This window comes from Mus pahari, chromosome 5 (genome assembly GCF_900095145.1).
Source record: "Mus pahari chromosome 5, PAHARI_EIJ_v1.1, whole genome shotgun sequence".
Lineage (NCBI taxonomy): Eukaryota > Metazoa > Chordata > Mammalia > Rodentia > Muridae > Mus > Mus pahari.
This window is the reverse complement of record NC_034594.1, coordinates 2536313-2555169: the sequence shown is the minus strand read 5'-3', so window position 1 is coordinate 2555169 and position 18857 is coordinate 2536313. Positions and strand designations below refer to the sequence as shown.

Sequence of the window (18857 nt, the reverse complement as noted above, 5' to 3'; positions counted from 1 at the left end):
CCCTCCTTCTTTTCCTCCTCCTCCTCCTCCTCCTCCTCCTCCTCCGTCTTTTCCTCCCAACCCTGTCCCTCTCTCCTCTTCCAGAGTCTCATTATTTAGCCCAGCCGGCCTCAAAGCTGCCACACAGGCTGCTAAGCTCTGACGTCACAGACATGCACCTCCGATTTCGGCGTCCCATCTCATCCCTTCTCAGATAAGTTAAGCACACTCATTTGTCTAAACCACAACTCTTCCTCGCCTGCAAACCAAAGCCCAATATCTCCTGGGCAGGTCTCCCCCTCTCTTCTCGCTGTCCCTGGCAACAATTGTTTGTTTTATGTACTCTTTTGGGGGACTTCATATTCATGGACTCAAAATCTTTTTATAAGTGACATTTCTTTCTTTTTTTTTTTTTTTACTAAGCACTCTTTTTAATATATCTATGAAGTAAATCCTGGAAGCTTAATTGCTAAGACTGTATGGATTTAAACTACGATAACTGCAATTCTGTCTTCCAAAAATTATTAAGCCAATTTATAATTCAACCAACAATATTTAAAAGTAGTTTGCTGAGAGCATTAAGTCTAGGCAAAGGTACTTGACTCCAAACGTAATAACCTGAATTTAATCCTTAGAATCCACAGAGCACATGGAGAGAAGTGACCCACACAAAGTGGGGCCTCTCAGGACAAGGACACACATATGTGCACACACACTCGAGAGACAGGGAGACAAGAGATATGGACACACATACACAAATTAAAAGAAAAAAAACAGCTTTCTATATCCCTACCAAAGGAACGTTACAGTTTTTTAGTTGGGATTCAATGAAGTATTACTTCTAAGTGACACTTCACTTGGCACCATGTCCCCTGGTTTCAGCCACGTGTGTAGTATGTGTCAACACTTCTTTGATGGTCAACATTGTGTGTGTACATCATGCCTTGTCTACATGTTTGTCTGTCAATAGAGGAGTCATCCCACCCTTTGGCTATTGAGAGTGAAGTTGCTATGAACGTGGGTGTATAAATATCTTCTCAGTACTATGCTTCCAGTCCTTTAGTACACACATACCCTGAAGTGGGATTTCTGGATACAGTGCTTTCATTTTAAATATTTTGAGAACATTTAAAATGAAAATTTAAATATTCTCACCCACACCATCCTCAATGACAGCTGCAATTTTTGTTATTCACCAGAATGTTCCCGTTTCTGCACAGCTTCAGTGCTGGTTTCTTTTCTGTTTTTCTTTCTTAAAAGTATTATTCTATTTGTACCGGTGTACCCCAACCCCTGCATGTGTATCTGTGTATTTCATGCATGTAATGCCTGTAGGGCGTCAGATTCTTTGGATGTTAGAGTTACAAATGTTTATGAGTGACCATGTGGATTCTAGGAATTGAACCTCAGTCCTCAGAAAGAGTAACCGGATGCCACTGAGCCATCTTTCCAGCCCCATTTTCTTGAACAGCAGCCATCTGAGTGGATAAAGAAATGAATACATTGTGTGTTGCGTTTATTGTCTGTTCTTCCTAGCCTCTGTGCTAGCCAAGACTACAGACTCCCTCAGCAGTGACATCCTGGCTGTCGTATTTACCATCACAGCCTTGCCTAGAACGGTCCACAGGACACGGTAAGTGGTCAGGGAATAGTGTCTGTGTGAATGAATACACGGAAGCTGGGCCTGACAAGCGAGCTTGTGACCCAGCCTGTTCAGGAGGCTGAGGCAGAAGGACTACAAGTCCAAGGCCTGCCTGGGCTGCACGGTGAGCTCAAGTCAAGCCTGGACCTCAAATGGGCTCAGGGTAAGGTGCTCGTTGGTACTGTCCTACACATCCTACACATCCTACACAGGCATACACAAGGCCACCATTCAGTTCCCAGCACAAAAGCAAAACAGAACCAAGAATGAACTGAACCGGTAAGAGAAAGACACAATGTTCCTCTTCTGGTTTGAATGTTCAGTCTCAGTGTTTGTGACCATGGCATGCTGAGGTTTATATTTACATACTACTTTATATAAGACATTTAGGACTTGGGGGAAATTTTTTCTCTCTTTAACACAAACTTGGTGAGTTTTTCATCTGTGCCACTGTCTTCCTCACTATTGTTCGTGAATCTGAAGCCATGGAATGTGGGGTTGTGGGGAGCTCACATGAAGCCGCCAGGAAAACCAGAGAGTCTGCGATTAGCAGAAAACTTGGCTGTCACGTAGTAAGGGTCTGCTGCCCACTTGATGTAACTGTAACACTCTGCTGAGCTGTAACAAAGCTATTTCAAACTGAACGTTCTCCAAAGACAACCAAGCTTCCCCAACAAACCTGCTTCTATCCTATGCTCCTTATTTATTTGTTTGTTTGTTTGTTTATTTAGAGACAGAGTCTCAAAGAACCAAGGGCAGCCTCGAAATTCCCATGCAGCTGACAAAGGTCTTAAACTGCCAATCCTCCTGCCTCCACCTCCCAGAGGCCTTCACCATCACAGCCAGCTTTCCTGTGTTCCTACCAGAACTGGGACATGCCTTTGCCCCCTGTTGGAACTGAGTGCCTTCTCTCCACCTGCAAACAAATTATCATCATGATTCACATACACTGGCTACACAGCCTATGCTCAGCAGGTGTAGGTCCATGGTACATATTAACTCTCCATTCCTTTTAACTGATGACATAGAGTCTACTGAATTTTAGCCGTGATCTAGATAAGGGAACAAGTTAAGTCCTTTGTCCAAAGTCACTCAGCGAGGAGGTGGCAAAGGCAAGATTCATCTGACTTCCAAGTTTGCCCACTAAGCTTCCAAGCTATTTCGGACACGCTTTCTGTTTCACCCTTATTTCCTGGAAAGCACTACAAAATGGCTTCCTTCAGTTGCTATGAGAACATGATTCTTACAATTCAGACCTGTCTTCACCCTTCAACTCTATACGAATTTTGGCTACTGCCGGTAACAAGAGTCAACAGCAGATTGCTTCTATGGTAGATCTAAGACTGCTGAGAGGTTAGGCTTAAGCAAAAGTCCTCATAATACTTGATTTTCCTGCATTTTGATGTTTTATTTTCTTCTTTAAGTAGAACATGTCAGCAAAAATTTAATTGAAGGCTGTCCTAAACCAAATATATGGTCGTTGGTACATTCATTAATATCAAGTAGGCCCATCTATTATCTATTATCATCTATTTTGTTCTTTGGGGGATGTATTGGTGTTGGAAGTAAAGTAGGCTGGAAGGCAGATGGCCCAAGCTCTGCTCCTGTCATATTAAATGAAGCATACACTTTAAAATCACCACCACAGTCTGGCTGGCACCGCCAGTGCCATCTCAAAACTGGGAAGGATAAGAATGGCTCAGCACCTGGCTGTGGGTGTCCAGACCACTAAAGGCTTGCAAACACCTCTTCTCAGTTTCAAACTCATTCCATTGCTAATCACCGGCATGAAGCCAATTCAGGTGAACATTCAAATGAGCTACGTTTTAGCCAGATGTCCTGGCTTGTCCCTGTAATCAGCCCAGATCAGGCTGAGGCCGGAGGACAGCAGTCTAAGGCCAGCCTGAGCTCGGAGTATGAGCCTGTCTCAAGCAGAGCAAAGCAAAACAAAACTAAACAAAGATTCAGTTTAAAGCCAGAAGGGCGCACTATAAAGGCCCTGAGTTCCCTTTAGCAAACAAAGGAAACTGAACCCACAGAGCTGTTTGCTAGTCCAAACAGAGGCCAGGAACAGGCAAGTACTCAATGTTACCAGAAAATTCAAGGTCAGCACTTGCAACTTCATTTCCATCAACCCAGCGCTGCCTTTCACAAAGGCTTGTCCTATATTCTGAAAGGTTGTATTCATTCCTGGCTCGCTATGTAAGCCTCATGCAGAGAATCTGGTTACTTCAATGCTCCCAAGTAGTGTTTGGCCTTTTCCCTTCTTCCTTTGGATAACATTGGAAAAGACCCAGAAGATTAAAACAAAAAACCAAAAACCAGAAACCAATCTGCTCAAAGTGATTTCAGCTAAAGACTTTTAGATAAGCACTAACACACAGAACTATACCTTAATAGAGGGGAACATCCTCTAAATCCTACGTGATTTAAACAAACAAACAAACAAACAAACTAAAACACTTGGTCAAACAAGCGCTGTCATGGGCTTTGACTCCTCCCTTCTCCATCCCCAACACACAACTGAATCTTTCCAAAAGGCATCTCTGTAGTTCCTGTAGCCAAATTAGAGCATCTTCAAAGTGGACTTTGCTTTGCAGGGTGGGGGTGGGGGAGTGGCAGTGCTGTTAGTTAAAACAACCAAAAACAGCAACAAAAAAAGCAAATCCCAGGTATCTCAGAGACAGCCCAGCAGGCTCTGTCAGTCTTCCTGGGGACAGCCAGTCCTTGTGAGGTCAAACCTGCCAGCTTCTACCTACACAGCGGCTGGTCAGCTGGAGACGCTTTCTAGTAAGCACGGATTCACCTAAAGCGTTCCCATTGCACAGGTTCTGTGAGTTACAGAACTATTGCCGGGCACACAGCAAACAGCTTCTGTCAAGGAAATCTCATTCTCTTCCTCTTTTTCCCCCTTTGGTTTTTCGAAACAGCATTGGCTGACCTGGAACTCACCTTGTAGATCAGGCTGGCCTTGAACTCAGAAATCTGTGTTAGGATTAAAAGCACATGCGGCCACCTCCCAGCTGTGTCCCATTTTCTTAACACTTTGCAATTTCTTGAAAATCCACGGAACAGTGCCGATTGTGAAAGACCTATTGTGGGCAGAAAGGGAGAACTCAACCCTCAGAGCCTCTAGGAAAGGTTAGCATTTGAAGTATTCTCTCCTGAGTTGGGGGCCTAGGAGTTCCAGGACATCCAGGGTTACACTGAGGAAACCTGCCACCCCCTCCAAAAACAAACAAACAAACAAACAAAAACCAAAACAAGACAAACAAACAACAAAACCAAAAAGGAAACAAAACAACCCTTAGCTGGGTCTGACTGCGCATGCCTTTAATTCCAGCACTCTGAGCGTTCGAGGACAGCTAGGACTACGGAGAGAAACCCTGTCTCAACATACAAACAAACGAATGTGTTTCCTGTCATCTGTATTCCAGAAAATGGTTTGGTTCCCTTGAGTGGTAGAATTTCCCCATCCTTTGTTCTCCCTCTCAGAACCACTTTCCACATCTGTGGGGAAGAGCCAACACGACCAACTGCAGGCCAAAGTCAGGGTTAGCAAACGGCACACAGGTTTCACTATTCACATCTTCTGCTATTGCTTGGTAAGGGCTTCCTGGAGTAATGAGGGATGTCCCAGGCCTCTTCTGAACCTGGCAAGGAAAGGTACTATGATTGAAATGTCTGCCATAGACTCTTAAGGGAGGCCACCCTCAGGGGAAATGTGGCACAGAGCCATGATGTCACACTTAAACCCACTCCACTGGCAAGAGTGACTTCTCCATTGTTTTTCCCATTGGACTTTTTTTTTTTTTTTTAACTGTTGAAATCACATCAATAATGAAAGCTATTTAAAAGTACTTTGGACAAGCAATGTTTAAGGGAAACATGAGTCAAAGCTGAGGAAGACATCTTAGTGGATACCATTCTTGCTGAGCAAGCATGAGGGCCTGAGTTTGCATCCTCAGACCCAACCAAAATGTCAGGCCTAGTGGCATGTACTGTCCCTGTGCTAGGAGGCAGAAACAAAAGGATCGTTACGGGGGAGCGGGGAGCTTGGGGGATGGAGGTTGGGGCTGTTGGTGGCAGAGTACAAGGTAGGTGTAACTGGTCATCTGGTCTAGCCAATCAATGAAGTCTAGGTTCCAATGAGAGGCATCTCCAAATCATAACTGGTAAGTGATCTGACACCTGATCTCAACCTCTGGCACATGTAAATGGAGCACACTCACATACACGTGCACAACCACATATACCACATGCACAGAGAAAAAAAGAACGTGTGTTTCTTAGCAAGGACCTCGACTGAGAAACTAGTTGGCATATTTCATGAGGGATGTGGGTAGAATTTGTTCTCAGCCTCAAAAGCACCATGAGAGAGTCAGTCTTCCACAGTGAGGGTAGTAAGAGGGCACTGGGCAGCCCTCCAGTAGTTACACACCCCCTGTGATGGGGACAAGAGAAGAAATACTGATCAAGAATAGGCAAACATTAGTGATCTCAATGATGAAAGGAGGCAGAGAGAGAATGTGCTGCCTGATTGATGGAGAGAGCAAGATTCTAGCTTCTTAGATCTGAGGCAGCCAAAATGTCTTGACCAATCAATCAAAAGGATTTTCTCTCTGCTCTGTTCTGAAGCATGCAACGGACCAAGCAGATGCCCTGTGAGGGAAGAGTCATGGTTCTGTGTGATAAACATCCACCTCCTAGTCTTCTCTACTTCAGGTTTCAATCCTTAGGAGGGACCTGGTAGGTCAGGTCTCTGGATGGGTAGAATTCGCCTCCCCAGATCTTCTTTGTTTTGTCAGCCAACTGGGTCCCAGGTGGGAAGAGCTTTCTGGCATTGAAAGCAGTACACAGCAGGCAAGAGGCCCAAGGAAAGGCCAGAGAATGAAGGCAGCCATGTGATGGCAGACATACAATTAGCAGTGCTACAGACAAACTGAAAAGAGTCAGTGGGAAGCCTGACTGGCTTGCTCTGCCAAGAGAGAAGGGCAAAGAAAAATTTATTTGAAAAGAAACCTTTTCATTCCCTTGGTAGCAGCAGCCAGCGGAAGTCACATTTCCTACTATGTCCATCCCTTCTCAGTGTGGATTTCTCCAACATTTCAAACTATCACAGTAAGAGCCTGACTGCTTCATCAATGCTTCTTACTCAATAGAATCCATTAATATTTCAAGCTGGTCCTGGGGGGTGACACTGGAGCCTCTCATAGACAGTCTGTCTGCATGTGCTTACAGAGAGACCCAGTTAGCAGCAATGGTCGGGTAACTCAATTTCTGAAAACCAATATGGCGGCATGTGTAATAGGTTTGAGGGATTACAGGCATATGAAACAATGAAATAAAAAAGGTTCCGTGAAGTCTCCCTTTTAACCCTACCCTACGCTGCTGATAAAGTCCGGAAACCACTGAGACTAATTCAGTCGACCCCAGGAACTCTTTAAATCGACCTTTTCGGAATTCAGTCCCAGCCCTGGGAGTTTGCTCCTGGGAAGACCCGGTCCCTTAGTGCAAGGATTAGCTACAGCAAAGATGTCTGAAGGTGGCTTTACGGAGTTTGGTAAGCAGGACAGGCTCTGGAGTTAGGCAACATTAGTGTGGTGTCTCTGCCGTTTCTAAGCTGGGTGACCTGAGCTACTCTGTTAAGCTTGTAGACACAGATCATAATGGCACCCCATTAATAGGGCTGTTGTGATGGTGAATAAATTATAACGAGTCCTTATCTTTTAAATCACATTTTACAAGATTGACAAGTGATATTTGGGTGTACTTTGAAATAATCTGGAGGTAAAGCACATAAAAAACAAACAAAAACCCTTGGCAGGCTGGGCTCCAAGTCATACACCTTTAAATCCAGCACTCAGGAAGCAGAGGCAGTTCTGTGAGTTCAAGACCAGCCTGGTTTACATAGTGAGTTCCAGGACAGCCAGGGAAATGTAGAGACACCCTGTCTTAAACCCCCTTCCTCCCAAAAATAGAAGAAGGAAGAAAAGGTGGAGGAGGAGGAAGAAGAGGGGAGAAGAAAGAAAGGAAGAAAGGAAGAAAGGAAGGAAGGAAGGAAGGTAGGAAGGAAGGAAACTTGGCTAGAGTTATCCAGATTGGATGAGAACCGTAGAGAGAAGGTTGTCACCATTCTGTCACAAAATATTTATAATACAAATTTAAGAAAGAGAATGTAGTGCATTAAAACTGTTCAAATACAGCATACATGTGTGCTCAATAAATACTATTTGTAAGAGCTCAGAGAGGGTCTCAAAGCCTTTAGTCACAATTACAGCGTCATCAGGAATTGAGCCTGCCTCTGGGTAGCAACACAAAAGCACGTGGGTGGGTGGGTGCACAGCAAACTTCACTGTCACTTGAGGCCACTCACGACGGCCTAAGCTTTCTGTTTGGAAGCTTGCTAACTCAACTGAATTCGTTAAGTATTAATCATACTGTCTCCACACACAAAGCTAGAGATTCACTGTGTCTTCAGACAGTTGTTACCCAAACTCAAAGGAAAGCATTTCTAAATTTCAATGACTTGTACAGTTCTTTGTCACACAGGTCAGGTCTCTGGATGGGTAGAATTTGCCTCCCCAGATCTTCTTTGTTTTGTCAGCCAACTGGGTCCCAGGTGGGAAGAGCTTTCTGGCCTTGAAAGCAGTACACAGCAGGCAAGAGGCTCAAGGAAAGGCCAGAGAATGAAGGCAGCCGTGTGACTGCAGACACACAATTACAGGAATATGGAATAATGGAATAAAAAATGTTCCGTGAAGTCTAACCCTACCCTACACTGCTGATGGACTCAGGAAACCACTGATACCAATTCAGTCGGCACCAGAAACCCCTTCACTTTTGGAATGTCTTAGATAAGGTGCTTAGCTGGACAGGAAGCCCTACCCTGTAGTAATTCTAGGTTGGATATTCAGGGGGCACTTAACTTAAAATTAAATCAGCATTTTTAAATGCCATGTCCCATCATTATGAAAGAATTTAAAGTACACAGCTCTGGTACAGACCAACTTGGGCTCTTCTGAAAACTGGGGTGACTGCTCTCTCCTCTGGTTGCTACAGGAATTGAGCAAATTATAGAAAGTTTGAAGCAAGTGACATTGCAGCAAGCCTGGAAAACTTAGTGCTCGCTCCTGCACTGTGCCTCCATCAGGAATGGTCATATTATTCTCCTCTTTGGAATTCAGTTAGTACTTAAACCCAGTGGTTCTCCAAGCATAGAGACGTATCACATAATTACAGTGTTTTCTATTTCATAAGTCAAGATTTTTATGGAGCTGCAATGTCTACACAGAGTCTATTGAGTGAATGACTATGGTATAGTCGTGGGTGCTTATTTGTTCTCCTGTATGTAATCCCCACTTCTGTACATGTCTTGTGACAGTGTTTCTTATACCAAAAGAAAAAGTATACATAAAGTGTAAAGAGAAATACATGGCCCAATTCAAGTCTGCAAACCACTGTTATTATTATTATATGTCAGCTGAAAAGCAGTCAGCTTGCAAATGTGTATGTATGTGAATGTATGTGTGTATGTGTATGTGTGTGCAAATAAATGTGTGTGTGAATGTATGTGTGTATGTGTGTGCAAATAAATGTGTGTGTGAATGTATGTGTGTGAATGTGTGTATGTGTGTGAATGTATGTGTGTGTGAATGTATGATGTATGTAAATGTATGTGTGCATGTGTATGTGTGTGCAAATAAATGTGTGTTTATGTGTGAATGTATGTACATGAAAGTATGTGTGTGTGAATGTATGTGTGTGAATGTATGTGTGTATATGATATGTGTGAATGTATGTGTGTGTGAATGTATGTGTGTGAATGTATGTGTGTGAATGTATGTGTGTATATGATATGTGTGAATGTATGTGTGTGTGAATGTGTGTGTGAGAATGTTTGTGTGTGAATGTATGTGTGTGTGAATGTTTGTGTGTGAATGTGTGTGTGAATGTGTGTGTGTGTGTATGAAATAAGACTAGAGAACCCTTAGCAAAAATTTTAGAGGTCTTTGCTTCTCTAAGAAGCTGAGGCATACTGTAACATCTTTTTCTTACTCTTACCGACAGCCAGCAATTACTCCTTCTGTCTTCAGTTATCTTTCTGCACAGCAATCCTGACTTCCCAAAATCATACTCCTTGTTAATTGTGTGGTCTTCTTCAAAAACACGTTGCATCCTGGTATGCATCTTTCTGCTTCTCTGCATCACTAGAACCCAGAACTATGTATCTGCTTGTTTGTTTTGCTTTTGAGAAAGAACCTCTTGTGACCTTGAACCTGCTGTCTGGCAGCAAATGGCCTTGGATTCCTGTTCCTCTTGAGTCTACCTCCTAAGTGCTGGGATTACAGTGTCATTCCAGCCTTGAGCACTGTATGTATTCTTAAAATTTGATTTTATTATTAGTGTGTATGTGCTTATGTGAATTCGGTGTGTGTAAGTGTGCACTTACGCATGCCACGATGTTCCTGCAGCGGTTAGGGGACCACTTCCAGTTGACAGTTTTCTTTCGACTGGGGATCACACCTAGGACTGTCTGATTTGCACAGCACTTTTACGTACCGAGCCATCTCACCATGTCCCAAACAACAATTTTTAATGAACAGCTTCCTTTCCCTTTCCTTTCTCCACTCAACTGCAGAAGAGAATTTAGACCTGCAGCCTGGCTTTGTGAAGCCTTATGTGGCTGAGCACTAACTTGCAAACACATAGAGTAAGCATGCAACACACGGAGCATTATAGAGGACAGTGGAAAACAAGGCCTGCTGCAGGCCTGCAGTGTGCACGCCCCTCGTGTCTGCCTTCTGTACTACACCCGAAGCTGTCAAGAACAAGATCCTCTCCATCCAAATGCTACCTTTCTGGGGCTATTTCCCCTGCACTAGACTCTGAGCACAGAGATCACACTGAAGTTGCCTTTGCCTTAACAATGTGGCATGCAATCTTCTACCACACAGACTTACAGCTCAACCCATGGTGCTTAAGTCTAACGTTTCCTTTTATCATTCATGAGGAAAAGCTGGAGTCCTTGCATCTTACAGGCTCCTGGTGTACATACATGCATGCACTCTGTGTGTGTGTGTGTGTGTGTGTGTGTGTGTGTGTGTGTGTGTGTAAGAGAGAGACAGACACACAGAGAGAGGTATGTGTTTCTTTCTTTCTTTTTTCTTTCTTTCTTTCTTTCTTTCTTTCTTTCTTTCTTTCTTTTTTTTGTTTTTTGTTTTTTGAGAGGTATGTTTCTTAAATCACACTGTCCCTTACTATGTCTTGCTCACTGTTGGGTACCTATTAAGTGGTCAAAACCCCTGCAGATGCACTGGAACTTCTTACCTGAAGCCACCTTTGCTGCCTGATGCCATTTATACCCCAACAGTACAGATTTCCCTTTTCTTCTGTTACCTCTGTGTAGGAGTGACTCTTCAGCTGCAGAGGTCTAATACTGTTAACATCCCAGATGAAACAGAAAACCACCAGTGAGACTGGGCCTGGTGGCACAGACCTGTTATTACAGATACTTGAGAAGCTGAGGCAGGAGGATTGAAAGTTGGGGGTAAGGAGGGATATTATAAAGGAAAGGGGAAGGAGGAGGAGGTCCAGAGCCCTGTGACTTAGGAGAGGTGGAGGTGTAACCTGAGGAATATCGACAGCATTTCCTGAATTAATCCACACCTCTCGTGCAGAGACCGAACGAACCAAGCCTTCCTGAAAGGCCACCCAGCATCCACAGCCCTCTGGAATTTGCCTACGTGACCTTTTAATACCGTGGCCATTTCAGTATTAGCCCAGGCAGAAAAATGAATTCCCCTTTCCTGGCACCTCAAGAGAATACTGCAGTTGCTTTGCTTAAAGTGCAGAACTAGGAAAGCTAAGGTGGGATTTCTGCACTGAATTCATTTGGCAGAACATAAATGCCTTCCATTGCTGATTTCACATTACCCTCTGCTTAGAGTTTCATCAGCGCTATCTTGAACAAATCCATGACAAACAAGAAGACAGCTTTCCCCAATAAAAGGCTTCATTCCCTCCCCAAACCATTGTCTGTAAGCAGAGTGCATATGTGAATTTCCCTTTGCTCTGCAGTCAGTTTGAGGAAGCACAGCCTCCCTCTGGTTTCTCTAGCTCCTCCCGCGCCCTGGGGATATTCTCCTGGACTAAAAGGAGTGATTCTAATGGAGGGGCCAAGCATGCTTTAAGACATTGATGAAAAAAAATACTCTTATTTGTGGATGCAGAATCTGTTTTCCTACTTTTTCCATATTTAATCTTTGACAACATTAGCTGAGAAGGGTAAATGTCGCCACCTCTGCTGCTAGCTGTATCTCAAGAGCAACAACAAAAAGTCTCTTAAATCAGTGACCCTCGCCCTGGGCCCCCAGCTTCCCAAAGGCCTGTGGGGGCAGGGACTGATTAAAATCAGGAATCAGCTTGCTTAGACTGGGAGCTACTTCATGGTTATTTAGGTTAGCTCTTCTTAAAATCTGAACTATTCTTATACCTGTTGTGTATTAAAATCATGATTATTACTATTATTTATTCATTTATTTATCATTATTGTTGTTATTACTATTGTTATTTATTCATTCAATGATTACTGCTCTGATACAGTATGGAATCTTCTTCACATAGAAAAACAGAGTTAGTCTGTATAGCTAAATCTTTATTATCAGCTTGACTGGATTTCAGAACCACTGGAGAGAGAGATCTGCATCTCTGGACATGCCTATGACAGTGGTTCCAGGAGGTTTCGCCTAAGTACCCAACCTAAAATGGACATATCCGTCCCATGTGCTGCCATCCCAGAGCCAATTTAAAAAAAGGGGAGGGGGATGGAAAGCAATTTGAGCCCCGTCTTTATCTCCCTCTCTGCTGCCTGACTGCAGATGAGATGTGACCAGCTACCTCATGCTCCTGATACCAGGCTTCCTGATCAGGAAGGACGGGCTGTAACCTAAATTGTAAGCCAATATAAACTCTTCCTTCCTTTTTATATTCTTAATTGTGTGGGAGCTGCAAGAAAGATGAATATATGTATGTACACATGTATTGTGCACATGTATGTGTATTTGTGTACATGTATATATGTGCACATGTGTGTGTGTGTGCAAATGTGTGTGGGCACGTGTATATGAGTGCACATGCCTGAGTATGAACTTGTAGAAACTCAGAAGTCAATATGGAGCACTGTCCTCTACTTCTCCCAATCTTACTTTTGAACTAGGCTCTTTCACAGAACCTAAAGCTCAATGTTTTGGCTAGCCTGGCTGGCCAGCAAGACCCCAGAGATCTGCAAGTCTCTACTGCCAATCCCCAGCTCTGGGGTTAGGGAGACACAGTGCGGTGTCTGGCTTTGATGTGGGTTTGGGGATCTGAACTCCTCAGGTCCTATGCTTACTCGGCAAGCATGAGGCCCACTGAGCAATCCCTGTGGCCCTCTTCCTTCTGTCAGCTATGTCGTCACAGCATTGACGCAAGCTAACTAATGGACTCTGTTAGCCCCATAGATGTCCTGCAAGTTTACAATGCTCCCCTAGGCACAGAGAAAAGAATTAGCTTCAAAAGGCTTACCTCAACCTGATGTCCAACGTGCTTAACTTGTTACAGAGAGCAGTTTCTTCATCTTTGAGGAAGAATAATTTTTAATGCAATATGAGATAATAAGACATTTAAGTAAGCTATTGTAAACTTCCCAAAAGGTAAATAACTACTGCCCCACTATTTGCTGGCAGTCTTAGCTTGGTGCACAAACCATGATATAAGAAAGACAAAGAAGAAACTGTTTGGGGACGGTGTGGGGAGGGAGAAGGGGACCAGAAAGAAGGGGAGAGATGGGAAAGGGAGGGCAGGGAGCCCCAAAAAAGTATTTTCTCCACTTGACTCTGAGGGACAGTGTTGTTACAAAGTCATCTCTGTAGTCCCTAGAGAAGCAGGGACTACTTCTGCTCATTTGATCCACGGTGTTTACTGTAGACCCTGGGATTACTTCTGTTCATTTGGTCCACGGTGTTAACTGTAGACCCTGGGATTACTTCTGCTCATTTGATCCACGGTGTTTACTGTAGACCCTGGGATTACTTCTGCTCATTTGGTCCACGGTGTTTACTGTAGACCCTGGGATTACTTCTGCTCATTTGACCCACGGTGTTTACTGTAGACCCTGGCACTTGGCACGCCCTTTAAATTTGATGAGTGAGTGAGTGAATGAATCACTTTTCCTGGGGTCCCCAGACTACTGGGAAGTCCATCAAAAACCTCACTTCAGGGCCAGCAAATGGCTCAGCCAGTCAAAAAACAACCAGATGACCTAAATTTAATCTCTGGAATCCACAGACCAGTGTGGTGGCGAGCATCTGTAACCTGAGCATCCCTAGAGCGAGGCGGAGAATTTATCGACAAATTTCTTGGGAGCTCATGGGCCAGCCCGCCTGGAGTGCAGGGCTGAGCCTCTATAACAAGAGAAACTACCTCAGCAAGGCGGAAGGTGAGAACTGACTACAGAAGGTGCTGTCTGACGCGTCCCCATGAATGCTGTGACACTCACACAGTTGCACTTACACACAGAAACACCAGGTCAGCCATATCTACAGCTCGAGTTCCAGGACAGCCAGGGCTACACAGAGAAACCCCGTCTTGAAAAAACATTAAGAACAGCAATAGCTTGAGTAGTGGAGGGCTCTTCTTTTTCAAGTCAGGGGAGAGCAGCAGGCCCCAGCCACCTACAACTAATCAATTAATTTTAAAAGCCACAGGTCCTCAAGACATTTCCCTCCTGCTTAGAGCAGGAGTCTAAAGGTTAGAGACACATTGACAAATGAGTATGGAGGCAGCAGCGGACACAGCTCAGACTTCCATCCGAGCTGCCCAGAGCCTCTCTGACCTCAGTCTTCTTGTCTGTGAAATGGAACCAAGGATGATGCTTCCTACATGTCAGAGCTGTTCTGAGAACTAAATGACGTGATATAAACACATCGCCGGACACTAGTTGGTGCCCAGCCACAGACCATCATTTAACGGCGAGGAAGCTAACTCCCCCAGCCATCTCCTTCCTTGTAGGATCTGTCTAGTCAAAGGAGATACAAAGATGTGGCCGGTGATCCTGCAGCAGGGTCTCTGTGACATTCCCCCTCCCCCCCCCATTTCCTCATCGTTATTTTGACAAATCTATTATGATCTTCAGACCTGAGTTGGGAAGAAAAACTAGGGGCCAGTGAGATGGTTCAAAAGGAAAACTACTTTTCACCAAGCCCTGCTCCACGCACGAGGACCCTAGTTCAATCCCCTAGACAGGCATGGTGTAAGGAGAGCTAGTTCCTCTGTCACCACCACCTGACTTCAACACATGCGCCAGGGGATGCATTGCCGCTCCCCCAATAAACGAACAAATGCAACTAAATATTGCTAGAATCACCGTGACGGTGGTGTCTTCCCTGTCACACAGGTTAAAGCAAAGCTCTATTGGACAAGGTCTGAAACCGTTTGACTGATATACACACAGAAATAGAAAATAAGGTGAAGCTGTCAGCACAAAAAGAAAAAGTCCAATAAGGCTCTGAAGCAAGCTTGCATATACCTATCAGTAAAACAAAAGCCCAAAAGGAGGCAATATTTTTATTAGGTTCGTGTGTGTGTGCGTGTGTTGATTGTACATGTTCATGTGGGTCTGTGTGTATATGCACAGCAATGCACATGTGGCAGCCAGAGTTCATATCAGGTGTCTCCTTTCTTGAGACTGGGTCTCTCAGTAGAACTTAGAGCTCACTGATGGGCTAAGCTGGCTAGCTGATGAGCTGCAGGAATCCACCTAACTCCATGATTCTCCCACTCTCACTCCCCAGTACTGGGTTAACAGAGGCCACCATACCACCATGTCCCATGGATTCTGGGAATCAATACAAGTCTTTATTATTTCACAGCAGGTACCTTAGCAACAGTCCCGTCTCCCCACCCGTCTATTCTATTTTGTTTTCTTCCTCCTCCTCTCCCTTCTCTCCCCCTTCAAAAACAAAAACAGAAACAAAGCAAAACAATAACAGCAAAAAAAAAAAAAAACTTTTCTGTTTCGTTTTTTGTTTCTGTTTTGTTTGAGGCAAAGACTCACTGTGTAGCCCACACTGGGTCTGGAACTCAATCAATATCCATCTTCTGGCTTCAGCTTCCCAAATGTTGAGATTATAGACATAAACCACCACAACTCAGGCCCTCTTACACACACACACACACACACACACACACACTCCCACCCCACCCCACCCCATCCCCGCCCAGGTTATTAATTTCAAAAGGCAGTAGCCCTTCACTTTCAGAATCATCTGAAAAGCATTCTAAAAATCTGATACTGAGGCCCTACCCAGAGTTTCTCAAAGGATGGTTTGCTGTGAAGCTGGGGCACTCCCAGGTGTGTCTATTGTACAGGAGAAACAGAGCCACAGTCACAGTGGTTTCTAGCTTTCAGCTAAAAAGCCTCTCTTATTTACATCCCTGTCTATGGAGCACTGTGCCTTTACCAGAAATGTGCCCTACCTCCCGGCATCAGGGTCACCCCAGTGCAGCTCAGGCTAGTGTAGACTTTACAATTCTTTTGTCTGTATCTCTGGAGTGTTAGGGTTATTGGTGTGTACCACCACCCCTGCCCCTGGGTGCTTTAATATCTCCCTTCACGGCAGCTAAGCCTATAGTGACACCTAATCCTCAAGAGCTAAAATTGCCTCAAAACTAGATTACTGAGGAGAGATCTACCTGTCTAGCTTTCTCCAAGAAATGGAGCTGGAGGCAGGAGAATTGTGATGCCTTTCTTCCTTTGAAGTCACCCCGGAGAAGTGCGATGAGCATGTCCTGGAGGGCTTGCCCCGGAGTCGTAATGGGAAGAAGACTCACCCTAAGGGTTGGGTACTGCAATCACTGGAGTTCTAGACCGAATAAAGAGGAAGATGGCGGAGTGAGCTGAGCGAGGGAGGGCACGCGTCCCTCTGCTTCCAAGACTGCAGAGTTCTTGGCTCTCACCACCATGCTAACCGCCATGGTGAACTGTTCTCTCAAACTGTGAGCCAAATAAGCCTTCCTTTACATTGCCTTTATCAGATTTTTTTTCCTCTCTTTCTTTTTGCCTCGGCAACAAGAAAAGTAGCTGAGCTGATATAAGAGCATTCAATGCAAATCATATTAACTCTTGGCAAAGTAATTACAAGAGAGAAGACCTTTGCTAGTACATCTTCTCAAGACAGGGAGGAAGCACACACAGGAACTCTGGGGAGGCAAAGACCACGTCTCCTGGCCTTCTACACTCGTGGCCTTAGCTGGTTTCCAACCTAGCTCTTATCAAACACTGAACACTTCATAAAATAGGATGTTTTATATTCCTGATCATTTGATTAAGCTTTCATAAAATTATTATACCACCGTCCTAGTTTATCCTGGAATAGTAAAAGTCACAGAGAAATGTAATGTCAACATTTACAAAACAGCTGAGGACTGAATGACAAACTGTTATTCCTTGTCATTTAAAAAAAAGCATCATGAACTCAAATTTTAATAATGAGGAATGTTCATCGTAAGCACGCCTCTCAGGGCTGGGGGGCCATTGCTGGTTGGTAGGACACTCACAGCTCTCACAGGGCCCGGGCAGAATCCCCAGCACCACATGACACAGGCACAGGGACAGCAGGGACCTGTAGTTCCAGAATTCATGGTAGAGAAAGGTGCAAAGTCATTCACAGCTACACAGTGAGTTCTAGGTTAGTCATTTCAAAATATGCTAAGCAAATGATATGTATTTCATTGGAAGAAGAAGGGGGGAGGAACGGAGGGAGGAACAGAGAGGAGGAGGGAAGAAGAAAGAGGATTTTATTGAATCAGGTTAGGAGAAAAGAGCTACAGACGAGAATTTTAAATTATTTTTTTCTTTTAAATTTTCACTACCATCGTAAACTGTAATATATAGCCCTAACAGGAAAGTTCAGATTAAAAACATCTAAATTAAAAGTGAAGGAACTGTAGTTGCTTTTAAACCCCATGATTTAAAACTTTAAAAACAAAAACAAAAACCCAAAGATGGTCGGAAGATAAAAATAAATCTCTCTCATTCACATATTAATTCACAAAGCTCAGCTAAAAAGAATGCCATTCCCTAGGAAATGATAAATTCCCACATGAAATCAAAAGTTTTAATACATACCTACTAATAAATAATTTTACGAACAAATAGAGACAGTCTCCACTGAGCACTTATTCTGTGTATTCTGTGTTAGGCAGAGAATTCATAATTGCTTATGCCCAATCATATTTAATTTTCCTAACAAATGCATATAGTCCATACCTATTATGATTCTCATTTTAAATCATTTCAAAATAGATGCCAGTGGAAATTGAAATTATATTGTAGCAACTGAGATCCAAAGAGGAGAAGCAACATGTCTAAGAACATGCCTAGCTCAGTGTTGAGCCATGGTGGTGTGAAAAAGAAGGAGAAAAGGAACCTAAGCTCCATCCCTTGGCTTCCGTGTTCGCTGTGTGCCCCGGAATCCTAATGCGAAATGCATTATTAGAAACCATTCTCTTCCATTGCCCTCTAGGCAAAGTTAAAAATCAAACTCAGTACTCAAGCTCTGGGCCTAAGTGTGGCTAAGAAGGCTTTCTGGATCCCTTGGGGGGGGGGGGGGTTGGCGGTGGGAGTGAGAAAACCAATCTCTTACTTTGCTGTTGGCAAAGAACTGCCCACCCAAGAGCATCCAGGTAAAATGGGGCTGATTTTCACATGCCCTAACACATTATAAAGTATGCTAATTAAGTGATAGTTCTAAGCTATTTTTCCTAAACATACTGGAATTACCCAAATAAAGGTAATACTTTTATTGATTTGGGTTGTTGTTTTGTTTCTGTTTTTGTTTTTATTTTTGCTTTTGTTTTGTTTTGTTTTGTTTTTTGAGATGGCCTCCCTATGTAGTTTGGTTGGAACTTGCTATACAATCAGGCTAGCCTCAAACTAATAGAGGCCCACGTATTTCCACTTCCATGATGACGGGGCTAAAGGCGTATTCTACTATACCTGGCTAACTTGCACCTAAATGGCTCCCAGTGGCTTCCACCTAGAATGCTTGCCCTGTAGTATTAGGAGATGGTGGGGAAACAGTTAATGGGGGAATCCCTTTAAAAGGCCCTGGGCCCCTTTCATCTGCCTCTCTGCCTCTCTGCCTCTCTGCCTCTCTGCCTCTCTGCCTCTCTGCCTCTCTGCCTCTCTGCCTCT

At 44.0% G+C, this 18857-nt stretch overlaps 1 protein-coding gene across 5 annotated transcripts in view; it reads right to left on the bottom strand.

Annotated features, from left to right (window-relative positions):
- Nucleotides 1–18857, bottom strand: part of Paqr8 (progestin and adipoQ receptor family member 8) — a 51192-nt gene that overhangs the window by 28843 nt on the left and 3492 nt on the right. Inside the window, exon 2 of one of the 5 annotated variants that reach the window (XM_029539043.1) lies at nt 16355–16524. The exons of 3 other annotated variants lie outside the window; for them this stretch is intronic. The gene's annotated coding sequence lies outside the window, so the exon portion shown is untranslated. Of the gene's footprint in view, nt 1–4573; nt 4714–16354; nt 16525–18857 lie in introns of all 5 variants that reach the window. One more of the 5 variants, XM_029539042.1, reaches the window with a different exon arrangement.